The sequence below is a fragment of the Cupressus sempervirens genome, chromosome 5 (assembly GCF_028749045.1).
Source record: "Cupressus sempervirens isolate cs-2001-9-10 chromosome 5, ASM2874904v1, whole genome shotgun sequence".
In the NCBI taxonomy this organism is placed as follows: Eukaryota; Viridiplantae; Streptophyta; class Pinopsida; order Cupressales; family Cupressaceae; genus Cupressus; species Cupressus sempervirens.
Genome location: NC_143122.1, coordinates 412,498,753 through 412,519,012, shown reverse-complemented (window position 1 = coordinate 412,519,012; position 20,260 = coordinate 412,498,753). Strand labels below are relative to the sequence as shown.

Here is a 20,260-nt window from a genome sequence, read left to right as displayed (position 1 = left end):
TTGGACCACCAGGAGACATGATTTCTTCATTATTTCTCTTCCCTACACTAATACATTTGGCATCAATTTGGGATGGCTATGTGTCGCAATTATGACAGCAATGTGTCGCCACTATGACAATAATAGACGTCTATGTTTTTTAATCACAAATTATGATGTCTATCCTATACCATCACAATTATGACACCTATCCATCGCTATGCAACCACTTTATTATGACATCAATTTTGTCACAATTCTTGAGGCTAATGTCGCAATTGTGACGGACACCTAGGCAATTGTGACGATAGTTGGCATCACAGCTACAACAACCCCATCACAATGCTTGTGGCTAATGTCATAATTGCAATGGACACCTTGGCAATTGTGATAGTAGTTGGTGTCACAGCTATAGCAACCCCGTCACAATGCTTGTGGCTAACATCGCAATAGTGACGAACACCCTGGCAATTGTGATGGCAGTTGGCATCTTAACTACAAAAACCCTATCACAATGCTTGTGGCTAACGTTGCAATTGTGACAGACACCCTAAAAATTGTAATGACACTTGGCAGTTGGCTAACATTGCAATGCTTGTGGTTGACATCGCAATTGCAACAGATATAAAGTAAAACAAAAAAAAATTCCTCTATTATATTTAGTTATCAATACCTACCCATACTGACCTTTGATGTCCTCCTCATCTTCTTCATAATCTACCCTTGCATTAAGGGAAAGCATTTGGCATATAAGCCAAAACAAAGAAGCATCTAAAGCTAGGAAGGTAGCTCCACCATATAAGCAAGTCTTTGCAGTTGGGCATTTTGTTGTGAGATCATGATGTACATTTCATGTTCTATGCAGATTCTCTGTGATTGTAGCCCACATCAGCAAGGCTTCCACAAGAAAAGAGACTACCCTGGTATAAACATACATGATATTAGCATGGGAAAACACATTTAGCTATCCAGACACCCTTTTATTTATATCCAAAATTGAAAAGGTTAAAGTAGTAAGTTGTTTCAAATAGCTAGTTGATTAAACTCCACTGGCTCATCTCACATTTAATTATAACAATGTTATCCAATCCTTGAATTTTCTCTTCCATTCAACATTTACATCCTCAAACACCTAAACAGGGAAAAGAAACTGACTGTACACTATAGACAGAGAATATTAAAAATGTGCTAACTAGTACATTGAAAACGCACCTATCATTTTTCTATTTTCTTTTTAAGATTCCAAACATTGATGATAAAAAATGCTAACATGGTTAAATTCAAAAGCTATCAAGACATATGTTTGTGCTTACTTACACAGCAATAGCAAAAAATAGCACTAGAGAATTGGTCCTCTAGAGAGTGTACACAAGAACAACTTTCCCTTTATAGGGATAAAATATAGCTACAACCCCAAACATAGTTCATAAGAATGACAATATGATTGAGAAGCTGCCCAATGCAATAGTTGGATCAAAAGGGTATTTACAGATGACAATGCCCTTCCCTGTAATAGTGGTTCCTGAAGTAGGCTACGAAACACATAAAGGAAGTAAAATATTAATTGTAGCTTTGTAAAACTAAGTGTTTTCAAATACAAAGGAAAAAGTTAAATTTAAATTGTTCTGCATACATAATCGAATAATCAATTTATTCTGAATACTAAAGCAGATTGGTAAAATGTAATGTGGTCCCTAAAAAAAATTGTTGGCTTCCAGCTATGTCAAACCAAATAAAGATGGAGTACTATCAAGCATGGGAATCGCATGAAACTGATTGTTAGTTTATAGACATACTTCAGTTATTTTGTATCATGTGCATCTGTGCTACCCATATGTTTCTTGTCTTGGCAATGTAATGATGAGAAGAGTTCACTAACACGGGGAGTCAAACTTACAGAGAGAAATGACCCCTGACAGATATATACTACACCCAAGGCAAGGTCCCTAAAGATGGAAACCAGATATTTGAGACATACTACTTCAATTGGAAGTCTTCCAAATAGGGAAAAACGAAAATATATACTTAAGTATTATAAACAAGATAAAAGTTTCTCACACCCTAGTAAATTCTAATATAGATTGTATGAGGAAGATTTTGCAGGAGACAACTATTAATGTTAATACATTTACACCAAAGTTTAGGGAATGTGAATTATATAGAAAATTCATGACTTCTTGAGTAGAGTCAAAAAATCATTATGTACGAATAAGAATAGCAAAATATTTGCTAAGCATTTGAGAGTCATTCAAAGCATTCCATACGTCAGAATTTCAATTAGAGAAGGAAAAAATGTTTAATACTTGATAAAGCCTGTGTTGTAAATAATCAAACAAATACAATTGACAATTCTAAAAGATGAGATAGGTAAACATTTTTCCTTATGAATACATTATTTCCATAGCTATATAATTAGATTGGAAATTTTTTTAAATAGTATACTTTTCTACTTGGATAAGGAAAATTGAGCATGAAGATAATACTTACCTTACCCATAATACTGCATTGTTGACTTATTCCCACCCATTCATAAGTTTTCCCATCAAAATAGCCCCAAGTTTTCATACCTGCCCATATACCTTCACAAGAAAAAACAATAATGACATTAGGACTAGATCTGTATGCTGCTTAAACAATCCATGATACAAAAAAGTGGAAATCAATGTAACATTTGCGATTTTTACTAAAGATTGAACCCTCCAATTTAGGCTCAGTTACAGTGAGGTGAGATGTTGAGTATGACATTTGTGGCCCTGATTATATTATTCATAAGCTTTCTTGTCTTTTCCACATTCCATGAGCATTGTATATTATTTGTCACAACCCATTATGTGAATAAAAAAATTGATTATTAACTAACTATTTATCTGTGTGCATTTGATGTTTCAATACAATGAACTAAATGTGATGACACTAAATACAAATTTATGTCAATTAGTATTTTATTATTTTATAAATATCCATGACTTGATATCTTGTTAGTCTAAATCTTTTCCATAGGTCCTCCCATTTGAATAATTTATAAATAAGATTGGTAAAATTGATTGTGTTTTGCAAATCATATACAGGAAATATTTTAATTATTTCTATTGACTTGAATTATGATCTTTTGATTCTAACATTATCTAACTACAATCTATTGGCATGAGGTGGATGCTAGTCAGTATTCTTCCCCTCTTGCTTGTTGAGTTAGGCATCATCTGGAAAAGGGAGGCTGATCATGATAGTGAGGAAATTGTACTATAAATTTTAAGAACTTGTACACATGCATCAATCGTAAGTTGATTGTATGATAATGTAGGGGAGACACACAAAGGTTTTCTCAAGTGTCATCAAAAGTATCTATACTCTCATTGCCTTTCTATTGTTGCATGAGATCCAATGAAACATAGGGACTCATTGTTTCCTTAGTTAATTATGATAATCGTATCATTGGTGATAACACAGTCTCAAGATAGTGTTGAGATCCAAGGATGCAATAAAAAAGCTACAAGTTTAGAACTTCATGACAGCAAAGCGTGAAGCCTTAGATGCATAGGACAATAGTCTAAACATAGGACAAAATAGAGAAATATTTAGTATCCTATTGAGCCTCACTTTATTTAGAGAATAGTTTAATATTCTCTACTAAAAATGGCCAACCACGTGAAGGTGGAAGCTCATTTGGCCCCACCCCCTCCCCCTAACATCACTCTACATTCCCCATTAACATCTAACATTCATTAATTCTTTCAACCATTAATAAAATATAACATTCAATCAATATCACATGATAACATTCAATCAATATCACATGATAACATTCATTAACACACTAGATTCGTTAACATGCAACATTCATCAATATTCTACATTAACACATAATTCATGAACATTCATTAGCACATAATTAAATTCATTGAGACATAAAATTCAGTCATTATCAATTAAGGTATGTAGATGACAATCATTTCCTTTTTTTCTTTCTATTTCTTTTTTTCTATGTAACCTCTAAGAGGAGCATTAGTGTCATCATCAATTCCCCCCTCATCAGCTGTTCTGTTCTCTGTTCTTGATGATCTCAAATTCCTATGCTGTTGCAAAGGGGGGTCCTCTGCAATAACAAATAAAAGAGTTAAATTAAATATAATGTGTTATAATTGTTAGAAGTATTTAATTATTTTAAATAACATAACTGTGGCACTCTTTACCTGATCTGACCACATCATTTTTTCTAGACTCAATGTCAACATGCTCATGAACATCGACCCCTCGATCCTCTATAGCTGCTATACAAAATGTTACATTAATCCAAACACCAATTGCAATTACATATAAAAATTTTAATAGAAAATGTATACCTCCACCACTGGGATGCACATCATGTGAACCTTTAGCATCCACAGATTGTGTAGAAGGATTGTCAGGTTGCATTCCAACATCCTACACATTGTTATCATTACTTGCTTGAAATAGATATACTCACTTTATATTGGAACTTAACATCAAATAGACTAATTGGTTAAGTATTCAATTTGAAATAAATTTCATTTAACTTATTTACCTGTGGCTCAAATGCATCATTATTAGAACCTTCCACACTGATTTCAGCTTGTAGCCATTTAGCCATGACTCTATAGCCTTGTTGGAAGCCAATTCTCTTATCCTCTTTTGTGAGGCATCTCTTGAACTCTGAGCCCTGCATTTTTGCGTGGTATGGTGAATTTTGCTTGCTTTGTTTCATCAACCAATGGAGGGTAGTTAAAATATTAAAAGGAAATACAAAAGTTTCCAAAACACTTGGTGTCAAGGTTGGGTGTATGAGGCCTTGAATGGTACAAGGGAGAAGTAACTAGTATGCAGCCTTATGTGATGAGTTGGGTCCATGAATTAAAGGAGTAGTTGTAACAGCAGATTAGTTCCTTGTTTGAAGGTGAATCAAGCCTTGAATGTTATTGTGGAGAATAGAGGATTGGGGTGATAACTTGAATTGCTTAGTTGTTCCAAGGTGCTAGGAGTTTTTTGGTGCTTCCAAAGTGTGTTACTTTGCATCATATATTGGTGTGGACAAACGTTGAGATCCAAGTTGAGGATCAAGAGCATAGACAAGCTAGTCTATCCTAGCATTTCCCATCACAATATATAAAAAATTTGATACAATTTTTGATTTACTAATACTTATAACTCGTGCTTGAAGTTTCAAAAAACCACCAGAGCCGAGCTTGTGTGTCCCATGCTTTTCTAGTCTTGCCTTTGTTTCCTTTGATGTGTCAGGCAATCTATGAAAAGTTTGAAATATGTTAGATAGTATAAATATAGAGGTTAATTAGTACATAATTACATTCTCAATAGTATCACATACCTTGTTGTACTCTCTACTGGTGTAATATTATTTTTCTTGTTAGCCTTATACTTTCCATCCAAAATCAGAGCCTGCCACTCAGCCTCAGGAACAGAGGGCGGACGCTCGTACCTAGGGTTATCCTATAAACTTTTTTTGTACTAGTCCCTTATATACTTCAAACATGAACCAGCTTTGTCAAGGAGATTGTTTCTCTCGAATGCACGAGGTCCAAAGAGTTGGGTCATGCTCTCTATAAGATCATCCTTCAACGGTTTGTCTTGGTTATTCCACCTTTTAAGTAAAAAAAAACATTATAGACTCATAAAAGAAGTGAAGCTACCTTTAATATAGTTCAAGAAATGGATGAAAAGGAAAACTATTCTAGCAATGATATGAAATCAAATAGTGGTTTGGGGTTTTAGTTAGGATATGATGCTCCACCAGGTACATAGGGTGGGTCCGAATATTCACAAACACTCATCACCAAGTTTTTTCCAAAAAGCATCATTCCCTAAAAAACAATCATGGGATCATTAGTCGATGAAGAGTGATCAAAAACTAAATTACTATTATATCACTATAGAATAATAATAACTTTAAAGTACTTGGAACTTTGGCTACTTTTAATGGAATGCCTTCATCGTCACTGATGATCAATATGACATCCTTCACCATTCTCGTACTAGGAACATTGGAACATCTAGGAAATGATGCTGCAACTCCTATTGCAAAAAGTTTCATAAGTTTCATAAGTCTTTGTCATGAAGTATAAAAGAACAAATGATAATTGATGTTAAAAAGTTGTAAAAAAAAAATTGTTTCTTGCTATCATAAGATAGTTATGAAGGGCAGTTGGTGTCCAAGGAGTCTTTGTTTAGTTTGGGAGGTTGATAATAAGCACAAAAGGTAGTTGCTTTGTTAGGCAAGGGCTAATTAGGCCAAATTGATTATAGAGACGGCCATAGAAGGGTTCATCAATCACAAGTTGAAAGGTTGATATTTGCAAGGGTTTAAGAACTCATTAAAGGGTATTTGAAGAGGTGGAGAATTTAACATGGTGTTTGATAAATTTGGAAGAAAAATGCAATTTACTTGCAAGATAGGGCTAATAGGACAGTCCTACAAAAGGCAATTTTGAAGATTGGTATGGAGTTGATGCTTGGTAGGGGTTGGAACTCCTTAAGGTATGTTGTTTGAAGGTTATTAATGCATTGGAAGGATCAGGAGAATCCCTAAAGACAGAGATTAAGTATTGATTGCATGAAGGGTGAATTAGGAGTGTTCCCAATGAAAGGGAAGTTGAAACATGGACAAAGTGAATTGAAAGTTGTTCAAAATGAATCAAGGAAGTGAACCTATTATAGAGGAGTGTTTGGTTGATATCCTATAGTCAGAGACTTCTTATTGATCCTTGAGTTGAACTCTAGTTCCTTGAGTGGATTCCAAGACATTGTTGAATCCTCGAGTAACTTATGAAGGGTAACTATTGGGAAGATGGTAAATCAGATATAGATCAGAGCCAATAATTACAACATAGTTTTGGCAATGGATATATATATATATATATATATATATATATTGAAGATGATGAAAGCATTGATTACTACTAAGGAATATCAAAGCAAGAAAACTCCATTTATCATGAAGTAACTCATACACATTAGAAACAAAATCAAACTTCATGTAAGTTTATAAGGCTCATCTGAAATATCAACTACATCACTGTAGATTTATTATCCCATTAACTATTCTATGAAATCAAGGACATTATATTAGACAATTATTTCATCAATAAAAGTAATATTTATTCACATCTCATTGCATGATCAAGAACATGAATATGGTGCAGGGCACCTAACCTAGGAGGTAGGGGAACAAGTAGGGAACAATACCTAGAAGGCAGGACATCTACCCACTCCATGGAAGAGTGTATTCAAGCAATTTAGGAAGTTTTAACAAGATTTCGTCCATACTTTAGTAAGTTTGCCCATGTTTGGTAATATTTTGTAATAAAGGCACATGTAAGGCCCATTAGAACTTTGGTGTGGTTATAAACTAAGTGACTCAAATGGGACCAAAAGGCCTTAGAATAGGGTGTTTGAGTAAATATAGGCCTAGAGAAATGACCATGCAATTGTTAAGTTCATTAGACTTACCGATTTGCAAAATATACAAAAATTGCCTAAAAATTGCTGACAACTTTTAAAATGTTGATCGATAATTAGAAGAAGTTGTTGTTTGTTTGTTTCATGGTTGGAAATGGCTATTTGGTTGTTCCAATAGTCATATAGGCCTAAAAATATGTCATTTGAGGTCTCAGTTGGAGGGAGAGATTAGGTTGTAGTAGATGGTTGGAGAAAATGAATAAAAACATCTAATTTACTGGTAAAATTACTGTTATAGTGGGTTGTATAGTTCCGTACAGTACTTTCATGGTTACTCTACAAGTGGATTAGTGGTGGATGTGTGTTCAAAAGGTTTTGGCTTTTATTTGATTTAATTTCCAATTGTTGTTTGTAAGTTATTAGCATTTTTGTCCTAAGAGGTCTGAATAGCCCTGTTTTCTAGGGCCTTGTACAAATGCAGCCCTAACTTGCAAATCCATTGGTGGCAATCTCTAAAATTGAGGGATATGCAAGTTAAGGGACCTATCTACATGATTCTAGGAGTTGGAGGTGTGGTGAGTAGGGCAAGTATTTTTCCAAGCCAGGCCTAGGTCAAGCAAGACCATGTGCTTGACTAGTTTTTACTATTATTGTGGTGACAGTCATGTTTGGAGGCACTTCTAATCTATGTGAGTGCTGAAGTTAGATGCATTGAATTTGTTTAGGATTTTCATAAGTGATTGGGGTCTTGGGAACCCACCTAGTCCATCCTTCCTTGAAGCCCTAGCCTAACTTGATCAACTAGGCCTAGGTACCAAGCAACAGTTTGGAGGGTGTTGGAGCAAGATCATTCTAGAAACTTTTGGGATTCTAGCAAGTGTCTTAAGAGGTGCCTAAAATATTGGAGAAGTCCCTATTCCATAGAGGGATATTTGGTGAAAATACAACAAAACGGATTGGAAAGGCTACAAGGATTGTAGGCCTAGAAGTGCAAAGGATTGTTATGGATTTGGTAGATTCCAAAAAAACTAAGGATTGTGGTTGGACTAAAGGTCTTGGTTACTATCATCATTGCTTGTGTCAGTGAGTGAAGTTTTTGAAGTGGATTGCCCCATTTGGGCTCAGCAGTTGTGTATACTTGGTGTGGGTAAGGGGACTTATACCAAGTCCTAGATCCAAAATTTGAATTGTGAAAGCCTTCTGAAGGCTAGTACAAGAAGTGGCTACTAGACTCTGCATCAGAATATAATTGTGATAATATACTACAAGAGAAGATGATCTTCAATATTACAATATTTCATAACTAAAGACAGCTAATTGAAGTTTGACCTATAACATAACCTTGTATATCCAAGCTATGAATGGAGTCGAATTCTTATTGTTTGGAATCATAAAATTGTGAAAAAGTTTAAACGTTGTGTGACTACTAAAGGGGGGTCATTACAATCTACATCATAAACACATAACACTTAAACACATAACAAAAGAGAGAAAAAGAGGGATTTGTGTACCAATAGATGGTGCAACAATCGATGTCTGTAAGCTGTGTGTTGTCGACTCAACAGTCGGAAAGAGATTTGTGGTTGTCCTGGATGGAGGTGGCGTCGTCATAGGATAAAATTGATTTGAAGTTGAAGAATAAAACTGTTAGAGCATGCATAAATATAGAATGCATGGACTAGCATGGACAAGATTGTTAGAGCATTAAAAAAAAGGATTGTTCGAGCATGTATTGTCAATGATTATGATCATTCCTATATATATTCAATGGAAAACACAAGTGGGGAATGGAACACATGATCTACCAAAACCACCTGCAGCACCCTCATCATGGGAATGGGGCTCAAAATCATGCAAAAAACTCTGTAAAGACAATGCATCCATATTTTAATTAATGCCATAAAAGAGCATAACATATAAACCATTATTGAACTCTTGTTATAATTAAAAATTTCATTAATACTTTAAGGTTTTAGAGGTGTGCAACAATTCAGATCCCCTATATTTTATTTCCTGAGTAGTAGGCTTTATGGTTACCAAACGTATAATTTCTCTGCCAATTATCTTTAGCACCTTTTTAATCAAACTGATCGGGTCATTGGTCTCTACTAAATCAATATAGAAAGGGTCCTCCTTAGGGGGGGGGGGGGTTGCTGAGGGACTGCACGTTCCTTTCCCTCCCTCCGACCACTAGCCCTCTATGACAACAATAGTATCAGTATTATCAAAATTACTCCAAAAAAATGAAGAAAACAACATTAAAAAAATAACATTTTTCTTCTATCTAGTTTGCACAATTATAATGAGTTTTACCTGCTCATATGTAGATGAGCCAGGAACATCGCCACCATCCCCTCTGGGTGGTTGCTCCATATTGTGCCCCTGTGTCAAAGATCAAGTATAAAAATGTTAGCCAAAAATTTATTGACTAAATGGTATGTTGGAGTCATTGATTAGAAGTTGGTTTAATAGTATGTACCACCCCCTTGATAGTAGCCTCGTTTGTATCTATGCAGTTCAAATTGTGATCAATAAGAAGCTCTTCCCCTGCACGTATTGATTTTATCGCACAAATGAATACACGATTTCCCTCGCGGGCCTCAAATATGCAATTGGATTGCTTTATAGTTGACCTAGGTCATGTACTATTTATAAAACCCACAATATTCCATGTTGCTTTTGGCCTTCGATCAATCTATATAGCCACACTTTTATTTTTATTATTGTCTTGTTGTTGTATATAATTTTCCGAGAGGGCATACCTATGCATACTTTTTTTATATTGCACAATATGCATCCAACTTTTGTAATCGTAAAATGGTCCAACATAATCTATCAATTTAGAAACATTTTTGTAAGAAACCTTTATGCCATCCATAGAAAATAGGCCCAAACAATGTAATGATGATGGTGCTATGTGCTATATCCTCTCGTTAACACAAAAATCAATGTTTATTAGAGGAAGTTCCTTGGGTACCCAATATTTCTGTAGATTTTGGTACCTCAAGGGCACCTCGATGTCGCCTTCCATCTCATCATCATAAGAACATGACCCCCCTTGAGCAAGCAAAAATTTCATGCAGTTATTGAATTTCCTTCGAGTCCTTTGACCTCTAGTTAATCTCCCTATTTTAGATAAACTGCATGTCTCTCTTTCCTCTTCTATTCCTATATTTCCCTCACTCGAGGAAGACACTTCTAAAAAATACCTATTCACTGGTACCTAAAAATGGGAGAGATCTTAGAAGACATCAATCTTACTATTGATAAGTGTATTAAATAGACTGTCTGTAAGGAGTACTGACTTATACCTGTCGATCCATGAGACTGTGCAGGATGCTCCTAAAAGGGGTTTAGTTTCCTACAAATATAATTCAATTATTGTGAGCATAATCACATCATAATCATAATCACATCCATCATAAGCATCACATAAAAATTAAAAACATTAAAAGGTACATAATATAACACTTAAATCAGGCTCACATTATAAGCCTACTAGGGAAGTAGGCCTAGTGAAGGGCTAAAATTGGGTTTTTGTATCAGTTGACGAGTTGAGGGCTTAGTCACCTAGGGGACATGCTATTTGAAGTTTTTTCATGTGTGTGGTGGTGGAGGAAACACCTAGTTAAGGTGAAGTCAATTTTGGCGCCTATTGAGGCATTGTGAGCATTTGATAGTTTGTTGATTAGATTGCTTGGATGAATCCATTAGATGGATTGAGGGACATTCATGGGATTATTCCAAAGATGTAGAACCTAAGGTGGCATAAGGATTTGGTGTGCACTCTGATAGGTTATGGAGTTGGCTTGGATCAAGGAGAGGGATCTTGTGAAGATTCTTGGTTGGTGTTGTGAGAACACTATGGAAGTCCCTCTTGTTATGAATGACTACAAGTCCACCTAGGGTCTCTGCCTCACCTATAGAGGTAGAATTATTAACCAAAAAATTGGGTAAGCACTTATATTATGTTTTCCCTATGAATTTTATTCTAGGTACAACTCCCTTTTATAGATATTTAATGAATTCCCTTTTCTAAACTAAACACTTACAAATGCTTTTGACTGAAAGAAAATAAGGCTCAATACATTCACACATTAATATGTGTTTTAAATAGTTTTATTTAATTAATTTAGATTAATAGTTAATTTAGATTAGTAGTATCCTATTTGTAGTTGAAACTTGTAGCTTTTAAATAGATAATGAATAAACTATGTAACCATATAAGAAAAATATATTTCTATCAAGAAATGAATATTAAATAGATTAAGGATTGATGAAATACCTCTAAATTTCATCATCATCATCCTCATCTTCATCATCATCATCATCATCCTCATCATCATCATCATTTCCATCATCATCATCATCCTCGCCATCATTTTCGTCGTCTTCATCATCGTCATTGTCGTCATCTTCATCATCATCAACATCATCATCATCAACATCAACATCATCTTCATCATCATCATTAGTAGTAGCATCATCATCATCTTCTTCTTCTTCTTCATGAAAATTTGTGTCAGGAACATCATCCAATAACTGTTGATCGTGATCACCATCTACATCATCTTCTACTTCTTCGATATCTTCTTCTTCCATCGCATTATACTTTATTGACCTTCCTCTTGGTTCATGTCTAACAAAAAATGACCAACTTGGTTTATGTGGAACCTCTAAGTAAAATACTTGCTCACATTGGCTTGGAAGAACATAGGGCTCATCCCCAACTGGCTCAAATGACCTTGTATTAACCATTGTAAATCCATTATCATATTCAATAACAGCTCTATCAGGATCATTTGGATTAAGTTGTAGCCTATACCATTTGACAACGAAGAGTACTAATTTGAAGGAACTAAAGTCACACTCAAGTATATCATCCAAAATGTCATAGTATCAATTTTTAGACTCTCGAGGATGTAAGCCATTTCTAGATGAAATATTAGTCACTTGAAAGACTGCAGTTATTCTTGAATCACAAGTTTTCTTTGTGTCATCCAACACTTTGACGTGAAATTTTTGACCATTACAGAACATGGCCTTGTGGTGTTTAACCTACAATAATATGTAAAACATGTCAAAATTATTGTATCGTGAGTTGATAAACATACAGGTGATTAATAAATTTGTACATACCTAGAAATCCCTTGAACCACATGCTAAATCTATTTCCCTTTGCGTAACATTGGAATCTCTATTATGATAAGCTTCTTTAACCAATGAAGATACACCTTCCCACGATAATGTGTGACCAGAATGTTGACACCGTTCAATCCATACCGTCATCCAATCAAGATTGTTTACAATATACAAATGTAGTGCATCCCACTCTCGAGCACCTGTACAAAAAAACAAAAGACAACTTACAACTGATTTATTTTGAAGATTAAGAAATAATTTATTACAATAACATCTTATAATTTATTACCTCTCACTTTCCTCAATGTACCTTTTCCCATCAAGTACTCCCCTTCTAATTTTTTAAAAGGCTCAAGATCCCAAATGTGATCTATATGGATATTTGATGCAAACTTAGGAAGATATTAATTAATGTACACCATAGTCTAGTATATCATGTATCCCTCTACCATAGAACGCTTAAGATGTGCTCTTTGTCGAACCAAAGCCTTCAAAGATTTCAAGTGCCTCTCAACCATCCACATTGACCTAGCGTGTACAGGTCCACACAATTCAATCTCCTCAACTAGGTGTATGAGGTAGTGTTCCTGTGCATTGAAAAAAGTTGGAGGTAGACACTTTTGCATTTCACACAGTAAATGAGGAATTCTTCTCTTCCAATAGTTTATATCTTCTTTATGGATTTCTTTAGATGACAACCACCTACATTAAGAGATTCAAGTCACAAAAAATATATAGATACAAGACTTTACAAAATAGTATACAATAGATTACATAGCAAGAAAAAAAAATTGCGAATATAATAAATATATACAACAAATTGAACATATATTACTGCTTACCTCATGTATTTTCCAAGATCGTATATCACTTGTTTGATGTTATTGTTGAAGTGCTCTAGGAGAGATAGAGGAAGCACGTACTACAGTAATTATAAACCAATCATTTCATTGTTTTCTAACATAGCATAACGAATAGTACACATAGTTTATGAATATATTATAAATATAAAAGAATATAACTTACCTTAACAAAAGTATGCCAATCATGCATTTTGAGCCCTAGCCCAAATTCATTTTTTTTTGATATGAGATTGTTTATGTTCGCAACAAATCCTGTGGGAAATCGAATTTTTCGTATGACTCCTTTTATGGCATCACTTTGCTGATCCGTTAATAACCAAGGAAGGGCACTTATATTAATCTGATTTCTGTTGCTATTTGAGTGAATGAAATTCTTCAATGCATGATTGGATTCATGAATGTCATTACAAATTTTGACAATTTTTTCTTTATCACGCCTTCCATCCAATATTTCCCACAATGTCTCTATTATTTCCAATATGCATAGTATCAAACAAATGCACAATTTGTAAGTGCTCATAGTAGGGCAACCAACTAAATTATCTAGGATAGTTTTTTAGTCCCTTTGGAAGGTTTTCAATACTACCTTGATGACCTTCATGATCATCAATTACACAATCAGTAAACAAAAATCACAATAGAAATATATAAATTACAAACATAAACCATTAGGTGGAACGACATTACCTCGACAATTAATTTTATTATATCCCAACTTCCATAGGCGAGGTGTCATTCTTCGTGGCTTTGATGTAGTCTCTTCTTTCCCATTGAAAAGATATTTTTTTGTACTTCGATACTTATGATTCATGTGGAGGAAGTGTCTACACTCATCAAACACCTATTTTCCTAAACTTTTTGACTAACGAGATTTCATCTTTGGACCACAAAATGGACATGCAAAATTTTCCTTTTTTTGAAGACCTACAAGATAATGATATAATTGGATTATTAAATATGTTGATTTTTATAATTAAAATTATCATGGGAAACTTGAATTCACTATAACACACCAAAAAAATGTGTTAGCCCTGGGGCATCATGTATTGTCCATGCAAGTATTGCATGAAATCAAAATTGTCTTTGTCCTATTGGTCTAGACACATCATACATAGTGACACTGTTCCATAACTCCATCAACTCATTGATAAGAGGCTCAATATATACATTCATATCTTTTACTTGATATTTACCTACTTGAATGAATAGTAACATTACATAATTATTGTCACCGTTTTACTGCAAGATTTGTAAGTACATGTAAATTAATAACTATCAAATGATAAGATATCTAGAACAATTATTACCAACATAATGTGCTCCCTCTTTATTTACATCCATGGAGGAATGTTATTTTTGATAACAAAAATAGGCCACACCAAGTAAACAGATGTCCTCTCTCCAAATGGATTGACACTGTCCGCTGCTAATGAAAGCCTGAGATTACGAGGTTCTTCTCTGAAGTGTTGCCACTTTTCCTCTATGTGCATAAATTTCAAACCATCCACAAGGATTCAAATAATGTCATCTCGACTTCTATTGTGTGCATGATAATCCAAACCTAAATAATTGTCACATCCATGGAATAATGGGGATGTAATGAAAAACCTTTTGAGGCACCTTTTTTGTTAGTCGATCTGTTCGATATCTACTCATATGACATACATGACATTGTGTTGCAAATTCATGCTCTTTATAATATATAATATGATCATTGGGACAAGCATGTATTGCTTCATACTCCATTCCAATATCTTTCATAATAGCAGATAATTCTTGATATGAGCGAGGTAGAATATTTGATGGTGGTAACAAAAACTCAATTATCAATCTACAACAAAAAATATAATTTGTTAATATAAACAATATTAGTGATACATTATTCACTCTTTGTTAACTATAAAGACATATATGACATACCTTAACATACATGGCATTGTTATGTTGGATAAACCATTCATAACCTTCAAGTTCAACAACAACAATACAATAGAGAGAAGAGTTGTTTGGGAGTCTTTGTATAGGGGCTCGTATGCCTTCTCAAGTAGAGGTACATTGAGGCTATCATCGTCATCATGATTAGATATGCTTGGACTAAATGTGTCATGGATCAATGTATTTATGCCATCATCTTCAATTGTGTTTTCTGGTGCATGATCGTCATCTTCCATGGGATTATTATCTTCACCTTGGATATTCGCACCTCCATGTTCCTCCATTTCAAAAACCATATTCTTTGGATTGTTGTGGTTCATATCATGTACTTCCCTGGGGAGATCAACCTATATAAAATTGATTAACATAAATAAACCATGATCATCAACTAATCATCAAGTGATTTCATATGTATATAAATTGTTAAAATGATATAATGAACAACTTACCAATGGATGATAGTCATGCCCCCCTTCAATGTGACCATTCTCCCTACAATGTCTCTTCACTATTTTGATTAGCAGTCTTTTACGGTTTAAGCCCTTACAAATTTTGCAAGGAAAATAACATTTTCCATCACCTTTTCTTTTCAAGTTAGACCACAATCTATCAATTGTCTCCCTATTTTGTTCTTCACTTATATTATCTGACATGATCGTTCTTCACAGGAAGCAAAAATTGGGCTATGAAAAATTCAGTCTACAACTTTTAAAAACTAAGCAAAACTATCAAAAGTACACAAATCTTCTTAGACCTAGCTAAATACTTTAATATTTTGAAAATACTTTCTTTGACTTTATTCCTAAGACATTTAACCAATCACCTTTTATAACATTCAATCAATTGCTCTAGGCAAATTTGTGGATAAGATTATTTGTAAAACTTTGACCAACTGCCTGAAGGTCTTATTTCAAGAGACCTTACAACATTAAGCCACTAAAAGAAATTTCAAAACATATAAGCTACAAGGCAAGACATATTACATGACATGGCAAAAGGAACAAAATTTACAAGCTTTAGCAAGACATATTAAATGACATCATAGTGCTAGAGAGATCACAATTATATGAGTCAAACATAGTCATGAAAAAGCATATAAATTAGTTATTATATGTAAGTAAAAGATATATAGTTAGATAGGGACATCCATAGGGCATATTGAAGAAATGAAATAGTTAGATAGGGATAGCTAGAATTTGTCTTGCCCTCTAAAGAAATGATAGAAAATTTAAATCAAACATCCACAAACTTGGATCAAAATTCTTAGCAGGCATCTATAGTTAATATTTCTCATGCACCAATGCTAGAACAAAGTTCTCAGTAGGCTTGAGGAGTTAACATCACTGATGCTCAACTAGATAATGATTCACAGCATACATTAACAACTACTTCTTGAGATGTAATTGTTGGAGAGAAAAACAAGACTGATGTAGGAAGCACATCTAGTGAAGTGGTACAATGGTGCAAGGGCACCCAAGGGACACATGAACCTACAGGGTACACCAGGGGTCATTTGCTGATGGATTATGGCTATTGAAGCCATCAAAATGTAAGGAATTTCATAAAGTTGTCAAATTGTAATGTATTGCCAAGAATAGGCAATGTGATATAAGGGGTCATTGTGAAGTCATTTGAAGTCCTAGAGTGTCCTAGGGAGAGTTATAGGTTGATGGCAATGAATAATATTGTTTACATAATGTAATAAGGCTCTAACTGGTGTAAAATGCACTAAAAGTGCAAGATCTTGTAAATTGCCAATGTTGGCAACATAAGTCAAATACGACTTGAATGGGTTAGTTGAGATTATAGGGGTGTGAAGGTTGTTTTAAAAGTCTTTTAGAAGTCCCTAGGAATGAAAAAAAAGGTTTTATAAGTCCTTATCACAAAGGATAACAAAACAAACAATGAGTGTTGTTAAAAAAGTGTTTGTTACTGTCATGTGACAGTTATGAGGGACAGTTGGCTACCAAGGGGTCTTTGGTTTAGTTTTAAGAGTCAGTTAGATGGGAAAAAGTCTAGAAAATTAAGGTCTTTATAAGATACAAGAGTAGTAGTTGAGGGAGTAGCGAATCGATCAAGAAAAAAAAATAAAGGAATTCTACTATTCATTGTCACAGTGACAGTTTTTCTGGTTTTTTAAGATTCATTTTGGTATCAAATAAGGTTCTTTCTTATGTTTCTTATATTCTAACATCTATTTCTAGGCTTCATGCGAAATCTCCTCCCCATCCCCTAACCAAAACTTGCAAAATCCAACCCATTATCCATCTACACCATGTCAAAAACCCTGATGAGGAGATTGTTACTTTAACAAAGTTCTCATAAGAAAGAAAAATTTGGATAGATTATATGGCCGAAACCTAAAATGCAAATAAGAAGTGGATTCTGGAGCATGTGTACAGTACAATAGTAAGGAAAAAGGAAAAAAATGAGGACCAGTTGGCTATGTCCTGGGTTCATCTATACAAAATCATAAATATATAGAAATTTACAGGTTATATCAAACATTAAGTTGAGATTTACCATATAGCACAACAAAACTACCATAAATACTCCTTCAATGTCCATTTGTCATTCTTGAATGAAATGATAGATATTTGTTTATATGCAAAACAAATAGTTTAATATTTTAATTTAACATTCTTAATGAAATTATTATGAATTGTGAGTCGTAGCATTTATTTTAATTTGTGATCTATGCCAATAAGCTAGACCAATGATAGGTAATGCATAATATCCTTGCCTTATAGTTTTGGAAAGTGATTGAGTAGTCAAATCGGGCACTCAAAAATGCATAATTTATTAAAATGAAATAAATAAATAAAGAACTGTATGTGGAAGCTTATTCAAGCAGCAAGGCAAACCTGTAGGCCAGATATAATGGGGTTTTCCCCTCATAGCGAAAGTTCTTTTTGTCCCTTTCTCTGACGGGAAAGTGGGTCGAAGAATCTCTATTATAAAAAAATGAAAGGAAAAGTATAAATGGATGCCTTTCTATCTTTGTGAAAGATTCTAGTCCTTTTCAACAAGCTAGGGACCCTTTTAACCCTTATTTCATTGATTAAAAAAGTAGAATTTGGATAATCTTCCTAGATTGCTAATAAAAACTCAATTGGAATCAACTGCATGTAAAGGCTCATCTGCCCATAGATTATTGAAAATTGAACTAACAAAACAAAAAGAAATTGGCAAGTTAATCTTAACTTAAATCCTAGTGCAGAAGTAGATGAAGCCATCATTATAAACTACAAACATAAAACTTTATAAATTTAATGATATGCATATCCAGATGAGTGCATAGCCCATGACAATATTCTGAGATAGAAGCCTGGTCTAATGATACCTTGATTTAGGCAATAATGGGGGAATATTTCAATTCAACCATTCAAAAATTGAGAACTTTCAAATAGAGATAAACCCTAAAACCTAGACTTTTAAATGTAAGCACTCTAATAACACCCTAAACAAGTAGTCACACCGATTAATTATAAATGTGGAGTCCATCCTTACAACATAGATCTAGAATTCATACCTAGGTATACTTCAAATTTGAACACCAACCTAGGCAATCTCGTTCACCTTTACCAAAATCCCGCTGTCATCCGCCTCTTATACCATAGACCTAGTTATTGTAGGAAGCAAAAGAAAATAATATTCAGTGAAGGCATGGAGCAATATTAGATAGCCGAAACTGGATATTGTATATTTTTCCATCATTCGACTACTTAAGTTAGAAAAGCTCAGATCATTTTACACAAGAGATGAGGAACAGAAACTCAATAGGAAAACTGATCTATATTTTTGTCTAGTCTCGACCGATGATTCGGGCAAATCTGATCCCAAATGAGCAACATTTTTTCTTTTTCTTTTTCTTATATCCCATCAGCATCAAAATTGGGATGTTGTCGGGTTATAATTGAAAAAATTTCCAAAAACACATAACATTTTCCTGCCATCACAAATTGCTATTCCAATTTCACTCCAAATGTATTAGTGCTAAACTTGTAGCAGTTGTACAAATGTTGGAAGTAACCTGCTCTATCTTATTGCCACTCTCTTTGATCAAAAGACAAAGTTTTTGTTCATATTCCTTTAATTTATCTAGTATATTACCAACCTAAACTTCCATCTAAATGATCTTTGCTTGGTTAGCTTCATGGTCCTACTACATCTTTCTCACTTTTCTTTTCAAATTCATTAACTCATTATACATCCAAGAGTTGCCTTGAAGAAAGAATCAACCTAAAGCTTAGCAATATGCAAGAAAGAAAGCATAGTGTCTTTACTAGTAGATTCATCCTTCTCCTTCCTTGTTTCTTCCTTATCAGTAGACTCATCCTTCTCTTTCCTTGTATCTTCCTTTACATTCATAGCATCCTTGCTAGTGAGGTCCTCATTTTCCTTCACCATTTCTTCTCTTTCATCCCACACTCTCTGGGTATGGTCAATTTGATTTATATCCTCTTCTCCAACATTATCTAACCCTTTGTTTTTATCATTTCTTTCATCAGCTTCATCCTTACCAGTCTCACCCTTGCTACTAGGGTAACCCTCCAAGTTTGAATTGAAATCTCCCACATATGTATTCTCCTCCTCCTCCATATTCTTTTCATCATTATTATCTAAATTATCATACTTAGTAATCTCCTCCACATTTTTTTGAGGAGTTTCTTGCTTCAGACTCCTCCTTCTCACACTAACCCCTTCCTCACCCTTACTTTTCCTAGAGTAGGTTTCACTAAAAAAGCCCTTCTTTTTCTCAAAGGGAGGGGAAGAAAAAATAGCCTTGTTCTTATAGTAATTCTCAATTAATAGTATTAACCCTTCATGTAAAATCAGATGAGACTCTTTCTTCCTATGGGCTTGAAGACTTTGGAGGAAAGAAAATATTAGATAAGAAGGAAATGAGATCC

General features: G+C 34.2%; 1 pseudogene; it reads right to left on the bottom strand.

Moving 5' to 3' along the window:
• Positions 1–559: 559 nt before the first annotated feature.
• On the bottom strand, positions 560–19,949 carry LOC149556546 (uncharacterized; annotated as a pseudogene).
• Between the last annotated feature and the right edge of the window lie 311 nt (positions 19,950–20,260).